General features: G+C 43.9%; 1 protein-coding gene across 20 annotated transcripts in view; it reads right to left on the bottom strand.

Annotated features, from left to right (window-relative positions):
- Positions 1-16,856, bottom strand: part of LOC136159461 (putative serine/threonine-protein phosphatase 4 regulatory subunit 1-like) — a 70,332-nt gene that overhangs the window by 52,987 nt on the left and 489 nt on the right. The window lies entirely within an intron of this gene.

The following is a 16,856-nucleotide window of genomic DNA, read 5'->3' as shown; positions in this document are numbered from 1 at the left end:
GAAGCTGACACCCTACGGTCAACATTTAAGACCTACACACAGGTAGGTCTAAGGCAGTAGACTTCTGGGGATAAAAGAGAGGGGTGGTGAATTTGAAGCCAACCCCCTGTAGAAGACAGCTGTGAAAAGGGGACAGTTAAGGTGGGAGCAAGGTAAAGGACAGTCGCTCCTGAGAAATCAAAACCACAGCCTCACATGACCCATGGGAGCAGAGACCAGACTGACCCGGCCTGCAGAGCGTAGGAGCCTCTCTCACTGGGCAATTGGGAGGCTCACTGTCCAGAATCATTCCAACTCCAGGCATGTCTGCAAAAGCACACAGGCTGTTCTAAAGAGACTTTCACAATCCAATAAGCATGTGCCTTCATCACACGATTCCTGCTGAAGATAAATATGCAATTAAAAAAAAAAAAACCTTCAAACTATACATGGTTACAAACCACCCAGAGGAAGAGAGAGCAGACACAATGAATGAGAACTTGCACCCCAAGATGAGAAATATGAGGAAAAAAATCCGAAATAGACTATCAAAATAATTAAGCATAGAATGAACAGGATTTTAAAGTAGATACCATAATGAAAAAAGAGGAGAGCGAGGGGTGGGATGACCAGGCGCATTTGAAAAAGAACCAAGTGGAGATGAGAAATAGAGACGATTTAATTAAAAATTCAGTAGCTGGCTTAAACAGCAATTTAGACACAGCTCAAGAGAGAGTTAGTGAGCTGGAAGATTGAGCTGACAAATCACCCAGAACTCTGCACAGAGAACTAAAGATTTGGAAATCTGGGACAGCAATTAAGGCACATGAACAATGGAATGCTCAAGTCTAAAATAAGCCCAAGAGGAATTCCAGGAGGAATTAGTGAAAATAGGAAGAGGCAATAGTCAAAGAGATAATGGCTAACAACCCTCCAGAATGGGGAAAAAAAAAAAAGTGAATATTCAATTTGAAGAACTACATATCCTGAACTGAATGATTAATAACAAATCCTTACTTAGAAGCCATGTAGAACACCAATGGCCAAGAAAGCCATCTGAAGAAAACAGAGAAAAAAATTAAAGATTAAATCCTGGGCCTCTCACTTAATAGATATCAGAGGCATAACGTATGCTTAATAGGAGAATGAGTCAAAATACCTGATCTGAAACCCAGCTCTGCCTCTTTAGAAGGTCCACACTCCAGACAGCTCACCTCTCTGATGCACGTTTCTTGCTCTAATAAAATGGATGCCTACCAGTGATGACTGTTGGACTGTAGATTACAAGACAGTAGTAGATAGTTATATAGCATATGACACACATAAACACCTTGAAAATGTCAGCTGCTATTTTTATTACTGAATTGCTGCACACACTATATTACCGATATTGTTTATGCTTCTACCTCTACAGTTTAGGGTACCCACAGCCACCAGAAAGTGTGTGTGTGTGGTGGGAGTTGGGGGCTGGGGGAACGAGAAAGGAAAACATCATAAAGGGGAAGTCCTCGCATTAAACTCTGGCTTGGCCCCTAAACCATGCATTTGTGTGGCAAGCTCCAGCACAGCTAAGACTAACGGAATCGAACTGAGATTGGGGATACTCTCCATTACTGGAGAGAAAATGGGAACAGGTGGACCTGTCAATCTGAATGCCTAATGAAATAAAACAAAGAAATCAACACTCTTTGGAGGCATACAGCAGAATCCAGGGACTTTTTTACAGTACAGGCTATTCACTGTACTCAGGGTACAATCCAAAGTTACTCAATAAACAAAGAAAACATAAACTAGCTAAAAAAGAAAAAAGTCATAGCAGACTGAAAGGATCCAAATGTTGGAATTACAAAGATTTTAAAACAACCATTATAAAATGCTTATGGATCTAAAAGAAAATATGCCTTTAGGGATGTCCCTGGTGGTCCAGTGGTCAAGACTCAGGCTCCCAATGTAGCAGAACCAGGTTCAATCCCTGGTCAGGGAGCTAGATCTCACATGGCACAACTAAAGAGTTCACATGCTGCAAGTAAAGAATGAGCCCTCTTGCCACCACTAAGACCTGAAGTGGCCAAATAAGTACAATTTTTAAAAAATGAGAAGAAAATATGCCTATAATGACTGAAAAAGCAAGAAATCTCAGCAAAGAAATGTGAACTATAAAAAGACACCAAATAAAATTATAAAATTGAAACAATATCTCAAATTCAAAAATTTACTGAGCAGACTTAACAGGATAAAGATGACTAAATAATGTCCAAGAATTTCCCAAATTCAATGAAATAAATAAGGACATAAATTCAAGGATCTCAGCAACATCAAGAAGATAAATACAGTTTGGCCCCTGAACACGTCGGAGTTAACCTGAATAGAACTTAGAGTCTGTCCTCCAAATGGGACGTTCCTCTACATCCACAGATTCAACCAGCCACAGATCATGGAGCCCTGAAGTATTTACTAGTGAGAAAAACCTGCCTATAAGTGCACCTGCACAGTTCCAATCCAAGTTCTTCAGGGTCAATTGTACTCAGAAAACTACAGCTAGACATATCACAGTCAAAATGCTGATAACCAAAGAGAATCTTGAAAGCAGCCAAGAAAAAACAAAAAATGACGTACAAGGAGTAATGGTCGGGGTGTCTTCTGACTCCTCAACCAGAAACAGTGGAGGGAGAAGATCATGGAAGTAAACTGTTGAGGGACCAAAGCAGAAAATATCAATCCAGAACTCGACATCCAGTGACACATCCTTCAGGGAGGAAGATGAAACAAAGATGCCATCAGATGAGAAACAGACAGAAAAAAGCACACACACTAAGAATTTATTTAATACCCCCTCTTAAACATTGCCAGCTAATGCAGACTACAAGAAACACTTGATGAAGTCCTGTAGGCTGAAGAAGAATGGGATCACCTGGAAACTTTACCTTCAGAAGGAATCTAGAGTGCTGGGAACAGTATATATATGGGTAGAAGTTTTAAAAACTATTTTTCCACCTAATTTCTTCAAAATATACATGATGGTTTAAAAGCAATACAAACCAAACATTATAACTTGGTGTCGTAGAATTTATAATGTACACAATGCTATCTTTTAAATGGATAACCAACAAGGCCCTACTGTATAGCACAGGGAACTCTGCTTAATGTTATATGGCAGCCTGGATGGGAGAGGAGTTTGAGGAAGAATGGATATATGCATATGTATGGCTGAGTCCATTTGCTGTCCACTTAAAACTATCACAACACTGTTAATTGGCTATACTCCAATATAAAACAAAAAGCTTTCTTTTTAAAAAAGAAAGAGAAATAAAGAGATTATCAGACCAAAAAAAAAAAGTAGAAGAAGACTCTACCTTAATGCAGGGGGTGCAAGTTCAATCCCTGGTCAGGAAACTAGGATCCCACATGCCTCACGATATGGCAAAAAACAATTTAAAAAAAGAAAAGGAAGAAAGCAAGCTTCCTTTCACGCTGGTCTGTCTTGAACTGGCTCATCTTCCTTTCGAATACACAGCAGATCTCACACTCAGATCTTTACCAGACAACTGTGTCTATCTAGAATTTTATCATGTCGTTTCACTTCTGTCTTATTCCCTGATGGCTTAGTTGGTAAAGAATCTGCCTGCAGTGCAGGAGACGCAGGCTCGATCTCTGGGTAGGAAAGATCCCCTGGAGAAGGGAACGGCAACCCACTCCAATATTCTTGCCTGGAAAATCCTGTGCACAGAGGAGCCTGGCAGGCTACAGTCCATGGGGTCACAAAGAGTAGGACTCATACAAGTTTCAAAAAATGGGTTTAAACAAAATAAATTAGTTGATAAAAAGACAAATACAGGTGGGATATAGATATAGCAGAAATAAGAAAAGTGGTATATAAATGACCGACTCCTGATAATTACTGGATTTGTGTAATCCAGGGAAAATATTCACACTAATAGGATCACCTTCATATGCGAACAACAGTGTCTTTATTCCAAATTCCAAACATTTTCCTTTGTGTGAATCAACATCCTGGCCCTTTTCAAAAATCCTACTTGAAACCAAATTGATGAGATTACTATTCACTTGTAAATAATGTATTAAAATTGTTTAATTACTTCATAAAAGCAACAGAGTTTACTGAAAAGAACATGTAAGGCCGATGTGGAACCCCTTCCCATAAAGGGAATGAAAATAGCCAGCAGATTCAGTGTCAACTCTGATGGCAGTCTAACCAGATACCGGGATTAATAACTTCTTCCCTAAATGACATTTTAGGGCTTCCCTGGTGGCTCAGAGGGTAAAGAATCTGCCTGCAATGCAGGAGACCTGAGTTTGATCCCTTGGTTGGGAAGATGCCCTGGAGAAGGGAATGGCTACCCACTCCAGTATTCTTGCCTGGAGAATTCCATGGACAGAGGAGCCTGGTGGGCTACAGTCCCTGGGGTCGCAAAAAGTTGAGCACAACTGAGTGACCCTCACATGATGATATTTTAATTTTTTTTTTAATTAAGTCTTCAAAGACAAACAAAATCAGTCAACAGCGGATGAACTATGTAATAACAGAGCAGGGTTTCTCAGCCCTGGCAGGAGTGGTGTGGTCGGTCTCAGTTGTGGGGCTGCTCCGTACATCACAGGACACCCTGCAGCCTTCCTGGCCTCTACTCACAGGTGGCCAGGAGCACCCTGTCCCCACTCTGAAAGTAAGAACATCTCCAGACATTGCCACGGGTCCCTAGTTGAGAACCACTGTGAAAAAGAAAGATGTGTCGGGGATCGTTACCTGGGCAGCCCCTGGTTGAGTGGATGATCCCATAAGAGAAGGGGCTTCAGGTCAGCAGGAATGCCCCCGTGGCCCCCCTTGGCGTCTCAGACCTCACCTCCCACTACTCCTGCCCCCAGCCCCCACCCATCCTGTCCTCCAACCATGCAGTTCCTCACTGTTCCCCTAAGACTCTGGTCACTTCCCTGGTGGGGGGGTCATTATGTGGCCCGGGGCTTCCCTCCGCCCAGAGGTCAGCTTCCCAAGGCGTCCTCTTTGTTAACGTCCTTCTTAGTTAAATCTCTGCTCCCTCATCCTCTGAGGTTCACCCTGATCACCTCATTTTGAAACTGTATGCCTCCCGCCTATGCCCCACCCTACCCTGATCCACTTCTCTTTTTTCAGGGACTGGATCACCTTCTGACACAGAGAACATTCTCCTCCTGCATCTACTGCTTGCGGCGGGTCCACCCCCACACCCCCGCCGCTGCACCCAGGGCAAAAATCTGTCACTGACTCTTTGATACGCCTGGCACACAGCTGGCAATCAGTAGAAGCTGCTGAATGAACAAATGGATAAATGGAAAAGAACCGTCGAGCTAGCCGGCTGTGCCTTCCTGGCAGGGCCAGTAACACACAAAATGGCTCCTGCTCGCAGAAAGAATTTTCTAGGATGTACATTTCTAGCCACTGCCCACAGAGCAAACTGTCTGGCAACTGTTCACGGGAATAAAAAGTAAAGGTCTAATGGACACGGTGACACCAGGAGCAGCTGATTATTCTGAGGCCCCACGAGTCCAGGTCACCCAGAAACATCGGGAATCTCAAGCATTCAAGCTAGAAATGAAATATGAAGTCGGGTATGAATTTGTTCAAATTTTTTCATTATACTTTCTCACATTTGAAAAAAAAAAAAAAAGTTACCTACCCCACTCATGAAAGCTTAAAATAGTATGGAAAAGCAAACACTTCTTAAGAAAATAGTCTCTAATACCTTCAAGGCTTCTTGGTCCCATGCAAAACATTTAAAAAACAATACTGATCACGACTGGCTTCATTTGCCATCTATGCAATGACTTTCAAGCAGCAGCTGCCAAGTTTGTGCCACGTGTTAGATTCATTGGCAAGTCTACACAGGACCACATTGACTCCTTGGGCTCTGATTCCTGGTGACTCAGGCAGAAAAGAGTCTGCCTGCAATGCAGGAGATGCAGGTTCAATCCCTGGGTCAGGAAGATCCCCTGGAGAGGGAATGGCAACCCACTCCATTATTCCTGACTGCAGAATCCCATGGACAGAGGAGTCTGGTGGGCTGTATACAGTCCATGGGTACACAGAGTTGGACACGACTGAACAGCTAACACCTTCACCTTCACTGATTTCTTACCAAAATGACTAATAATTTAAAGTTAACAAAGTCTGAAAGGCTAACAACTGCTCTTTGACTGGCAGGGGTGAGGGCCCCCGTCCCACCACACCTTCTGCTCAGCACCCTGTCCCCCACTGCACATCTCCATGTCCGCGTGGTTCCAGAACTACAGGGTCCATGTTCCATGACTCTGGTGCACATCGGCCAGTAGCTGTGGTGGCTACCTGCCCTCCAGTGGAACCGTCCAAGTTTAAAAACCCAGCTGAGCAACTGAGCCATATAATGCTCACCTCCACCATCCAAACAAAGCCGGAGTGGTTGGGAAGCAGTAGTCTTAACCTCACACAACCCAAGATTAGGTTGGCTCCTCCTCAGTGAGGGTCCTGGTCCATTTACAAATTATAACAGCACTATTATCCTCTGACCCTGATGCTAGGTGACAAAGTAGAACCAACAAACAAACAAAATTCTTTCCTCATTAACTATATCTCTGGAAGTTATAAACCTGGGAGGTGGAGTAGGAAAAGGGGTTCATAGCCTCTTCTACACTAACTGGTTACTCAAGGGTTATCTACCAAAAATAATGCACACTGTCAGTATATTCATCTTTTAAAACAGGCTGGGGCAAAAAATACATCGGATGAGGCTGCTCTGGCCAAAAGACACAGTGGACATCTGCATGCATGTCAGTGCTTTGCATAAGACACCAATCTGTCTTAAAACAGGCTGAGTATGAACTAACACTTCAAATCCAATGTTACAGGTTCAAAGTATATTAGATACAAGCTAATAAAAAGAGGGAAAGAAAAGAAATGTTACACATCATTTTCCATCAAGAAAAGGATTAGAGGATCTAGTACAAAAAACAGGTGTGTTCACAGCAGACCCATTGCAAACACCCTCTTCTCTATCCACCGTGGTTGACTTCAGATGACAGTAAGCCATAATTCAACAGAGTACTGGATATTCAGAGAGGACAAAAGCGTCGTCCCCAGACTCCAAAGGCCCCCCCCAGGGAACAAAGACCTTCCCACATATAACAACATACAATCCCCCTGTGACAAGAGCCATGGAGTTCAGGTATAAACAAAGCAGGGGGGAGACTGCTTCTGCTTGCAGAAGGAGGTGAAGGGAGGTGTTTCCCTAGGACAGAAGGGTATTTGAGTTGGGCTTTGATGACTGAGTAGGAGTCCACCTCAGGGGAAGAGAGAGGGGATCTGGGAAAGGGAAAGACACCATTCTGGATGGAGGGAAGAGCACAGCAGGGGGAAAAGAAAGGCTGTTGCTGCCTTGGAGTGGCTCAGGGAGTCAGACTTCCCACAAGGGCACCAAGCCCTGGGTGAGCAGCCACCCCAGAACTGGCTGGAAGCAGAAAGGTGAGAAAAAATAAACACAGTAAAACATGCCCTGAGAGATCCCTTTATTGGCCCAGACATGAACAGGGGTAGAAATGGAGGCAGGATGTTAGAGCACGACTATCCCAGTAAGCAGTTTCATTAAGCCTTCCTTCTCCAGACATGCCCGGAATTTAGGGTTCTCCATTCAATGTGCCATCTTGTCACTATGACTCAGTGAGACAGGCCACCCTGGGTCAGCCCAATTAGCCACCCAATCTCAATTTTCCATTCTTTAACACAGCACTCGGGGACGCTGGTTGAGAGAACATGACAGACGGGCCCCCCTGTCTGTGTCCGTTTCAAAATGCAAGAAGACTGGTTGATGACAGCTGACAAGGAGTCTAGCCTTATTTGCAAAATGTGCACTTAAAAAAGGGGGGGGGGGGAGAGAGTGAGAAAACTGTATTAATGTAGAACTTACATAATTGATAATTCTTGCGCTTCTCATTAGCCACTCTTCAATGAACAATAACTAAGTCTCTGCAAGGCCTTAAATGATTTGGGGGGAGACGAGAGTAAACCATCCATTAATGTATTATTTAAAGTGGCTTCATCCTTCTTGCTAACAGGCTTATAAATACTAATGCGAATTCTTAAATTGGGACTATTTCTAAAAGCTAGACCAGATAAACCCAACCCATCTGAAAAAGAAAGAACATTCTTGATTCTTCACTGGCTTTGGGGGAGGAGGGAGAAGGACTGACCCCTGCACACTGCAGGTCCTTGTTGACTTAACTAAATTTCAACAGCAAGTTGCTCAGGCAAACTTTCTCTGTATAAATGCCATTCTCTAACAAGACCCACACAGATTTATTAGCTCCTGTATGAGCAGATCCGTCCAATGCATAATATTCTCCATCACAAATCTTGGAGGGCTACTGATGGTTGTTACTAGCACTACAGGTTGACTGAACAGACCAACCTAATTCACAAGACGCCAGCCTTTCTACACCTTGCATACATGGAAATTCCTCTTTGATTTGTGGCTTTAATCACGGCTTCCAAAACTTAGTCATTATTTATGAGTCTGACTTTTACACTGACGGTCAAGGGGAAACACTGACTCGGGTTACCTGATAGGCAAGTTCTCTTTAGCAGCCATGGGCTCCACAGTGATATTACACATTTTGATTTTCCTGCCGACCCACCCGGCTGGGGATAGAACTGGAGGAGGTGGGGGTGAGGGGGCCAGAGTCTACACAGCGTTAATGAGTGCAAGAGTGCTGCTGGAAAATGCAGTGATTTGCCCCCCAGACATGAGGCAGATTCCAAAAGGAAAAAAGGTTGGAAACGAAAACCAACAGCCTTTAGGGTAAGTGTTATGTGTGGGTGCATGTGTGTGCTAAGTCACTTCAGTCGTGTCCAACTCTTTGTGACTCTGTGAACTGCAGCCCGCCAGGCTCCTCTGTCCGTGGGATTCTCCAGGCAAGAATAGCAGAGAGGGTTGCCCTCCCCCAGGGGATCTTCCCGATCCAGCGATCCAACCCAAGTCTCATGTTTCCTGCACTGGCAGGCAGGGTCTTAATCACTAGTGCTACCTGAGAAGCACCTGTATGTGTGTGGGGCTCTATTTTCTTGCTGCTCAAGATACTTGAGGCAATCAAGCGAGGCAGGCCGACATTACACCACTTTTCTAACGACCACCTTGGCCAAGTTGCCAGGAGAGCCACTTTCCTCCTTCTGGAAAGAAGCACAACTCCTCTGAGGATGTGCTAGTTTGGATGCGCGTTTGGATGCATGAGTTCCATACCCGTCTCACCCGTCCTGCCCTCCCTCACCTGCCCCGCTTGCTCTCCACCATCTTCCTCTTTGCACCGACCCCCTCCCCCCCATGGCTATGCTCTCCCCTGTGCCTCCATCTTAAAAAGCAATGCTTTTCAGGAAAGTGTATAGATAGTAGTAAGTGATCCACATGACAAACTTTTAAACTGAATATACTCAGCTCAAGAAAGAATCTTTCCAGCTTCTCCAAACCCCCACCCCACCCCACCCCACCCCCGTCCCATGCTCCCTCCCACTTTCTGCCTTACGTGTGTGGAGGGGTGGGGGCACACTCTCCTGCCTTCTACATCAGATCAGAGACTGCCGTGCCATTTCTGTGCTCTGGGTAAATAGTCACGCAGTCTCTACCTTTTGTGTACGGTTTCTTTCACCGACCACTACGTGATGTTCATCCATATTACCGAGTGGAGCTAGAGATCACTCACTCTTAGAGCTGCATTGTTTTCCATCATGTGAACATAACCACACTTTATAATCCATTGTACTCAAAGAGGACATTTGGGTGGGTTCTAGTTTTCAACTATTAAGAACAGTGCAACTATCACCCTGTCTTCTTTCCTTTTTTGGCTGTGAGGGGTCATTTTGGCATGTAGAATCTTAGGTTTCAGCATGTGAACTCTTAGTTGTGGCATGTGGGATCTATCTAGTTCCCCGATTAGGGACTGAACAGGGACCCCCTACGTAGGGAGAGTGGAGTCTCAGCCATTGGACCGCCAGGGAAGTTCTGACCATGACTTTTTGAAAATATATGTTCACATTTTGTTGGGCAAATAACCAGGCATGGAACTGCTGAGTCAATCTTTTTTTTTTTTTTCCTTAAGGTTCTCAGAGTAGATATAAGTAACATAAATCTGTTCTGGGCTCTTCTATATAAGAAGAAAAGTAAGTGACTTCAACCCCTCCAACCTCTCCAGCTGCTTCTTCTGGAAAGGGTCTGTTTTCCCTGCTAGACTGGGAGCTTCCCAAAGCAGGGACCATTCCTCAAAATGCCCAAAGGTCAGCCAGCATCTGGAATACAGTGTGGAGTCAACGCATGACCACTGAGCTACAGGACTGCAGGCAACACTGCCTCAGTCTCTGGAGCCTTCGCAACTTTCTGGCCTGGCTTCTGCTCCTTGGCTTCGTTGGAGAAGTTCTCACTGAGGTCATTCGCCCATGGCCCTCCTGGGCTTGAGCCAAACCAACCAGCACCTCCCGTCTGCGCCATCGCTACTCTCGCCTGCTCTCTAGGTGGGAGCAGTTCTGGGATGGAGCCCAGGGATTCTTCATCCCTCTTCCCCCAGCACCTCCCGCAGGCTGGTGCCTGAGAGGAGCTGGAGGAACATCTGTTACCCGGATGATTTTCCAAACAGGGAAAGTAAGCACCTGCCCTCATCTCTAATTTTTTTTTTCCCCAATCAGGTTAAGGCTAAGTGATGTTCTGAAGCTCAGAATTATTTCCTCTTTCATTAGCTAGACTTTGTTGCAGAAATTTCTGCTTTAAAAAAAAATCTTAATTTATGGTGTAGAAAGCCATATAAAACTCTCTTTTTTAAACAGAGATGATTCTAGGGAATCTCTGATGTTCATCTGTTTGTCTCACAGGATATGGAAAATACAGAACAACAAGAGTAAAATGCATTACAATTATCAGACAGGAAGCAAGGCTGACTCCGCTCCCACCACACTGACTCTTCTGTTCCTTGCCACTCTCATCCTGTTGGAAGGAGATAGGTACATGCTTCTAATCCCCAAACACCAACAGGAAAAGAGAGATGTGAAGTCTTTGCAGGTTTCCGAGGGCTACCCAACAGGGCAGGGCTTGTGCCAGCAGAAGTCAGCTCTTTGGACTGAGCCCCATAAGAAAGGCAGCCTCTGGGCTGGCTCAGCTAATCGATGGACTTTGAGGCTCTGAGGGGGCGAAAGGGGACGAAATCGAGTTTCAGAGAAAGACAAACATCATATGATATAGCTTACAGGTAGAATCTTTAAAAAATGACACAAGCGAACTTATTTACAAAACAGAAACAGACTCACAGACTAGAAAACAAACTTATGGTTACCAGAGGGGAAGTGGGGAGGGAGAAATTAGGAGCTTAGGATTAACATACACACACTATCATACATAAAATAGGCAACCAACCAACAAGGACCTACAAGGAACTATACTCAATATCTTGCAATAGCCTATAATGGGAAAGAATCTGAAAAAGAATATATATAAATATATAATAAAAAACATTTATATACATACATAATATATGCATATAACTGAATCACTTTACTGGACACCTGAACCTAACACAACATTGTAACTTACACTTCAATTAAACCACCCCCTCAAAGAAAGGGGGTAAAAATAGAATCAAGTTTGATTTAGAACAGAAGGCCAAATCCAGCCCACTGCCTGTGTTTGTAAATAAAACTTTATCAGCAAATAAACATGTCCATTCATTTATGCATATCTGTGGGTGCTACTTGGAGAAAGAAATGGCAACCCACTCCAGTATTCTTGCCTACAGAATCCCGTGGACAGAGGAGCCTGGTGGGCTGCTGTCCATAGGGTCGCATAGAGATGGACACAACTGAAGCGACTTAGCATGCATGCATTCATTGGAGAAGGAAATGGCAACCCGCTCCAGTATTCTTGCCTGGAGAATCCCAGGGACAGAGGAGCCTGGTGGGCTGCCATCTATGGGGTCGCAAAGAGTCAGACACAACAGAAGCAACTTAGCAGGGACAGCAGCAGTGGGTGCTACTAGGCTACAGTGGCAGACTTGAGTGGTTGCATTAGGACTTCGGGCCAGCAAAGTCTAAAATGTTTACTGTCTGATCCTTTATGGGGGAAAAAAAAAATTGCCCATCTCTGATTTAGAGAACAATCTAATGGCTAGATTTCATTCTATTTCCCAACTGTTAATACACTCAAGTTCCTGTTCAAACTAGTTCACTCAACAGGGAGGTTTTTACTTAAAAATTTTTTTGACAATCTTTGATTCAAGTTTATGTAACAGTTCAGAGAAAAAGTTCAATGGTTTGGTTTAGGGCTCAAATTAATATATTTTCTCCGCTTGGTTGTGGTCCTTGAGCAGCACATTGTTACAAACCTGACCAAAGAGGGCAGGTGAAACAGAATACTTCCTGCTCTAGAGGGGGTCTTTTATTCAAGCTTGAACATACTCCACTCCTTCTATTCCAAGAGTCTATCTGTATTCCTCAAACTTAGCTAATCCTATTTCCAACAAAGAAACACACATCATTTGCTGGCACCTAGTTTTCTTCATCACAGGAGTATACCTTTTCCCAACTTCTTTCATAGCTACCTCTTAAAAACTGAACATTTGGAAAGAAATACACTGTCCCCCAAATACTAATACATTCTCCAAGTCTGTCTTTTGAAGCTAAATGTATCTTACAATAACGTGGCGGCTGACTTCAGAACTGAAATCCAGCATTAAACTCTTCATATAGATGTTTGATCATATATGAAACTTTTATCTCATTTTTAAAAACTTTTCATTTAGGAAATTTTCAAGTATATGCAAAAATATAATACTATAATAAACCCCCACACCCTTACCAGCCAGTTTCAACAAGTATAAATAGTCTGCAATTTTTCCCACTCATCTTTCTTTCCAACTTGTTGATTATTTATTGTTCGCTGCAGTATTTTAAAAGCAGACCTCACACATCATATCGTTTCACCCACAAAGGCCTGTTTGCTTCTGTTAAATAAGGTCCTTCTCCTTCAAACAAAACTGTGACACCACTATCACATCTGACAAGATTAATAATAATTCTTAATATAATCTAATACTGGGTCAAGTTTAATTTTCCCCACTGTCTCAATGATGTCTTTTTATAGCTCATTTGTTCAATTAAGGATCCAAATATGACCATATATTGTATTTTGTTGATAGGTCTCTTTATATCTGCAACAGAGTCCCCTCACTTTTTTTTCACCCATCACTAATACACATTTAAATTCTAATTGGTCAAGCAAGCCTTACCAGGAGTTATACCTCTTTAGCCCCCACATGCTTTAATCAACCCATTCGCGGACAGGCCTATAAGCCCTTGAGGCAGAGACGCATCCAGCTCCACCTTCCACGTGCAATCTACCACTGGGACCACTGTGTCTGGCCATCCCACACACTTTTTGCTCTCAAGAGAAGGAATTTAGGTAGCTTCAGCAGGCTAATTCACTAAAATTAAGTCTTTTCTGTGATCCAATGGCCCGAAGACGAATGATTTTGAAAAAACACAGGAACCTTTCCTGAAGGCTTCTTTTAGCAGTGAGCCAATTTAATCAAGAAATCACAAAATAAATCAGACAAGCCTCGTAATCCATCTTGGTTACCAGTAACGACATTAATTGAACACCTAGATCATGGAGGACACTAGGTTATAAAAAGCATGACCAGTGTCCCTGCCCAAGGAGACTTAGAGCCTAGATGGAACGGCTATCCCGTCATTTAGACCAAAAAAATAGTCCAAGGAGGACAACAGATGCAGAACCCACCCAAACCAACAAACTGTGCCCTACCATTAGCTTAAGAATATTTGTGAGATTGACCTCTGTGATGGAATAAAAAGAGGAAGAATCAGGACTAGTCTAACTAGTCTGATTGCTAGTTTTGCTAGTTCTATCATTTATGACCTATGCCACAATGAGTAAGTTACTTAACCTCTCTGATTCTGTTTCATCATTTATAAATCAGGAACAATCCTGCCTACCACACAGTAGCAGCCCTTAACACAGGAACAGAAAATCTTACATGAATGCCTAGCTGTAATGATGACAGTTAAAATAATAGCAGTAATAATCATTGAATGTAATACTCTATGCCAGGCACTGGGCTAAGATGTCTTTTTTTTTAATACTTTATTAATTAATTATTTATTTGCCGGGTCTTAGTTGCACCTCTTGGAATCTTCAATCTTTGATGAGGCATGTGTGATTTTTTTAGGTGCAGCATGCAAACTCTTAGTTGGGTAATGTGAGATCTAGTTCCCTGACCAAGGATCGAACCCAGGCCCCCTGCTTTGGGAGTGTGAGTCTTAGCCACTGGAGTCTTAACCACCAAGGAAGTCCCTAAAACATTTTGCGTCTTCTGTCTCATCTAATCCTCGTATAAGTCCTATGAAGCATCTCCAGTTGTCAGGTCTTCCAGATGAAGAAAGTGAACAAAGGTGAGTGATCGGCTCATGCTGACTCAGCTAAAGACAGGAAGTGGATCACCTGACCTCAGGGTTTTTGCCATAATCACAGTGTAATGATGCCTCCCAAATACCACCACAGTAAAGTGGGTCCCAGGGCAGCATAAATTACTGCGGGGTAAAGGCCCTCCTATTATGGCTATTAATTAGACCAATTATATTGCAATTTCATAGATACAGCATCCTGAAGCCCCACCTCTGCACAGTAAGGAAGCCCCGGGAGGCTCCCCGAGTGGCCCTACCCATGGCCTGGGTGTGTTCAGAGCTATGATGCTGGTTTCCTTCCTTACTGGGCCAAGTCTTCAGCAGTCTCCTAAACAGTATTGAATGCATTCTTTATTACAAGTGTCACCTAAGATATGTACAAACAGAGCCAAAATCAGAATTATTTTCCTATATAACCTCTTAATTCCTTTCTGTACACATATACAGAAAAGACAAAAGGAAGCTAGCTGCCAGAGGAGATCCAATTGCCTGCCACCACCATCCTTTGAGGGTTTCCGTGGTGGCTCAGAGGTTAAAGCGTCTGCCTGCAATGTGGGAGACCTGGGTTTGATCTCTGGGTCGGGAAGATCCCCTGGAGAAGGAAATGGCAACCCACTCCAGTATTCTTGCCTAGAGAATCCCATGGATGGAGGAGCCTGGTGGGCTACAGTCCATGGGGTTGCAAAGGGTTGGACACGACTGAGAGACTTCACTTTCACCACCCTTTGAAAGTCCAAGCTAGCCAAATGGAAGAAGCAACTGGAGAACTGAGGCCCTGATCTACAGTTCCAGCAGATTTCCTTGCCAACAGCCAGGTGAGGAAAGCTATTTTGAACCCTCCCATCTCCCCAGAGTTCCAGTGAACACATGAGGCTTCTGTATCACCCAGTCAATGCACAGAATTGTTACGCTGTTGATTTAAGCCACTAAGGGTTCAGGTAGTGTGTTAGATAACTGAAATAGCCAAAAACCAGCTTTTCCAGCCAAGCCAAATATTAAATCTATGAACGAGAGGTGCCTTAACAGCAGCTTACTGTTGCTTATCAAGAGCAATGCTACATTCCTTCCATTCAAAGACACCCATTGGCTGAAACATTTTGTAAACCCACGGCCCACATTGTACCTTGCTCCACAGTATTCAATAATTATGAATAATCACATCAATAATAATGGCAGGTAATATTTACTGTTTCTTATGTATAAGACTTCGTGCTAAACCTTTTATTTTTTATATATTTATTTGGCTGTGCCAGGTCTTAGTTGCAGCACACAGGATCTCTGATCTTCATCAAGGCATGCAGGACCTTCTAATTGCAGTATGCAAGATCTTGAGTTACAGCACATAAACTCTCAGTTGTGGCATGTGAGATCTAGTTCCCCCACCAGGGACTGAACCTGGGTCCCCTGTCTTAGCCTCTGGACCACCAAAGAAGTTCCTAAACCTTTTATTAGTTAAGCTCTACTAAAGCCCCCTGAGGTGGACCATTATTACACCCATTCTACAGATGAAGCCAGTGAAGCTCAGAGAGGTACAGTGACTTGGCCAGGATCACATAGCCAGTAAAGAGTGGCTCAGGACTTCAGCCTCTGGCCATCTGACTCCAGAACCCACGTTCCTAACCACTGGCCCCTTCAAGGGTCATTTTACTTTAATAAAGCTGCCTCCTTCTGAAAGAAATAATGTGTATAAATTACACTTATTTCTGAAAGAAGTATGTGTATAAATTACACTTATTTCTGAAAGAAGTATGTGTATAAATAAATGTGCCTGACCTATGGTATTTTCAGCAAACCCCAGTTCTTGTTAGTAGGAAAACTGTAGATGCAGAAGGAAAGAGCACAGTAAGTCCCACTGATGTTGGTTACTATGATGGTTTGTACAGGCTTCCTTCACCAGCAAGCACCCAGGGTTTGGTAATTATCTGTTTACAAGTTGGCTCTCTCCCTGGCCTGTGAGATCCATCACAGTCTCAGGTTCATCTTTGCAGGTTCTGGGATCGGCACATGGCCTGGCCCAGAAACAGGAGGTCCTCAAGAAAAGTTTGCTGAATGGAAAAGAAATGCTTCATTCACCAACCAGTACGAACTTGCCTTAACAAGTCCATCTTCTCCACCCATCAGTCTTTAAAGTGATTCTAAAGGAGAGGGTAGGAAGGTACTGGAGGGAGACCCATCCGAGAAAGGCGGGTACCAGTGGGCTCCTCAGGATGAAACAGGGCTGGGCTTGTGGCCAGGACACTGGAGAAGTCTGTGCGAGTCTGTGGCCGGCCACGCGGAGAGCCGGACCTCCCAAACTCCCCAGCATTCTGAGAAGTCCTGGGGAACAACTGGAGACCCTGCCTGGAAGACCCCCGACCCCGCAGGGGGCCAGGCCTCCTCCCGCCGGGAATCGCCAGGATGAACG

The sequence above is a fragment of the Muntiacus reevesi genome, chromosome 2 (assembly GCF_963930625.1).
Source record: "Muntiacus reevesi chromosome 2, mMunRee1.1, whole genome shotgun sequence".
Lineage (NCBI taxonomy): Eukaryota > Metazoa > Chordata > Mammalia > Artiodactyla > Cervidae > Muntiacus > Muntiacus reevesi.
The sequence above is the reverse complement of the archived record's forward strand: the minus strand, read 5'-3'. Positions and strand labels throughout refer to the sequence as shown.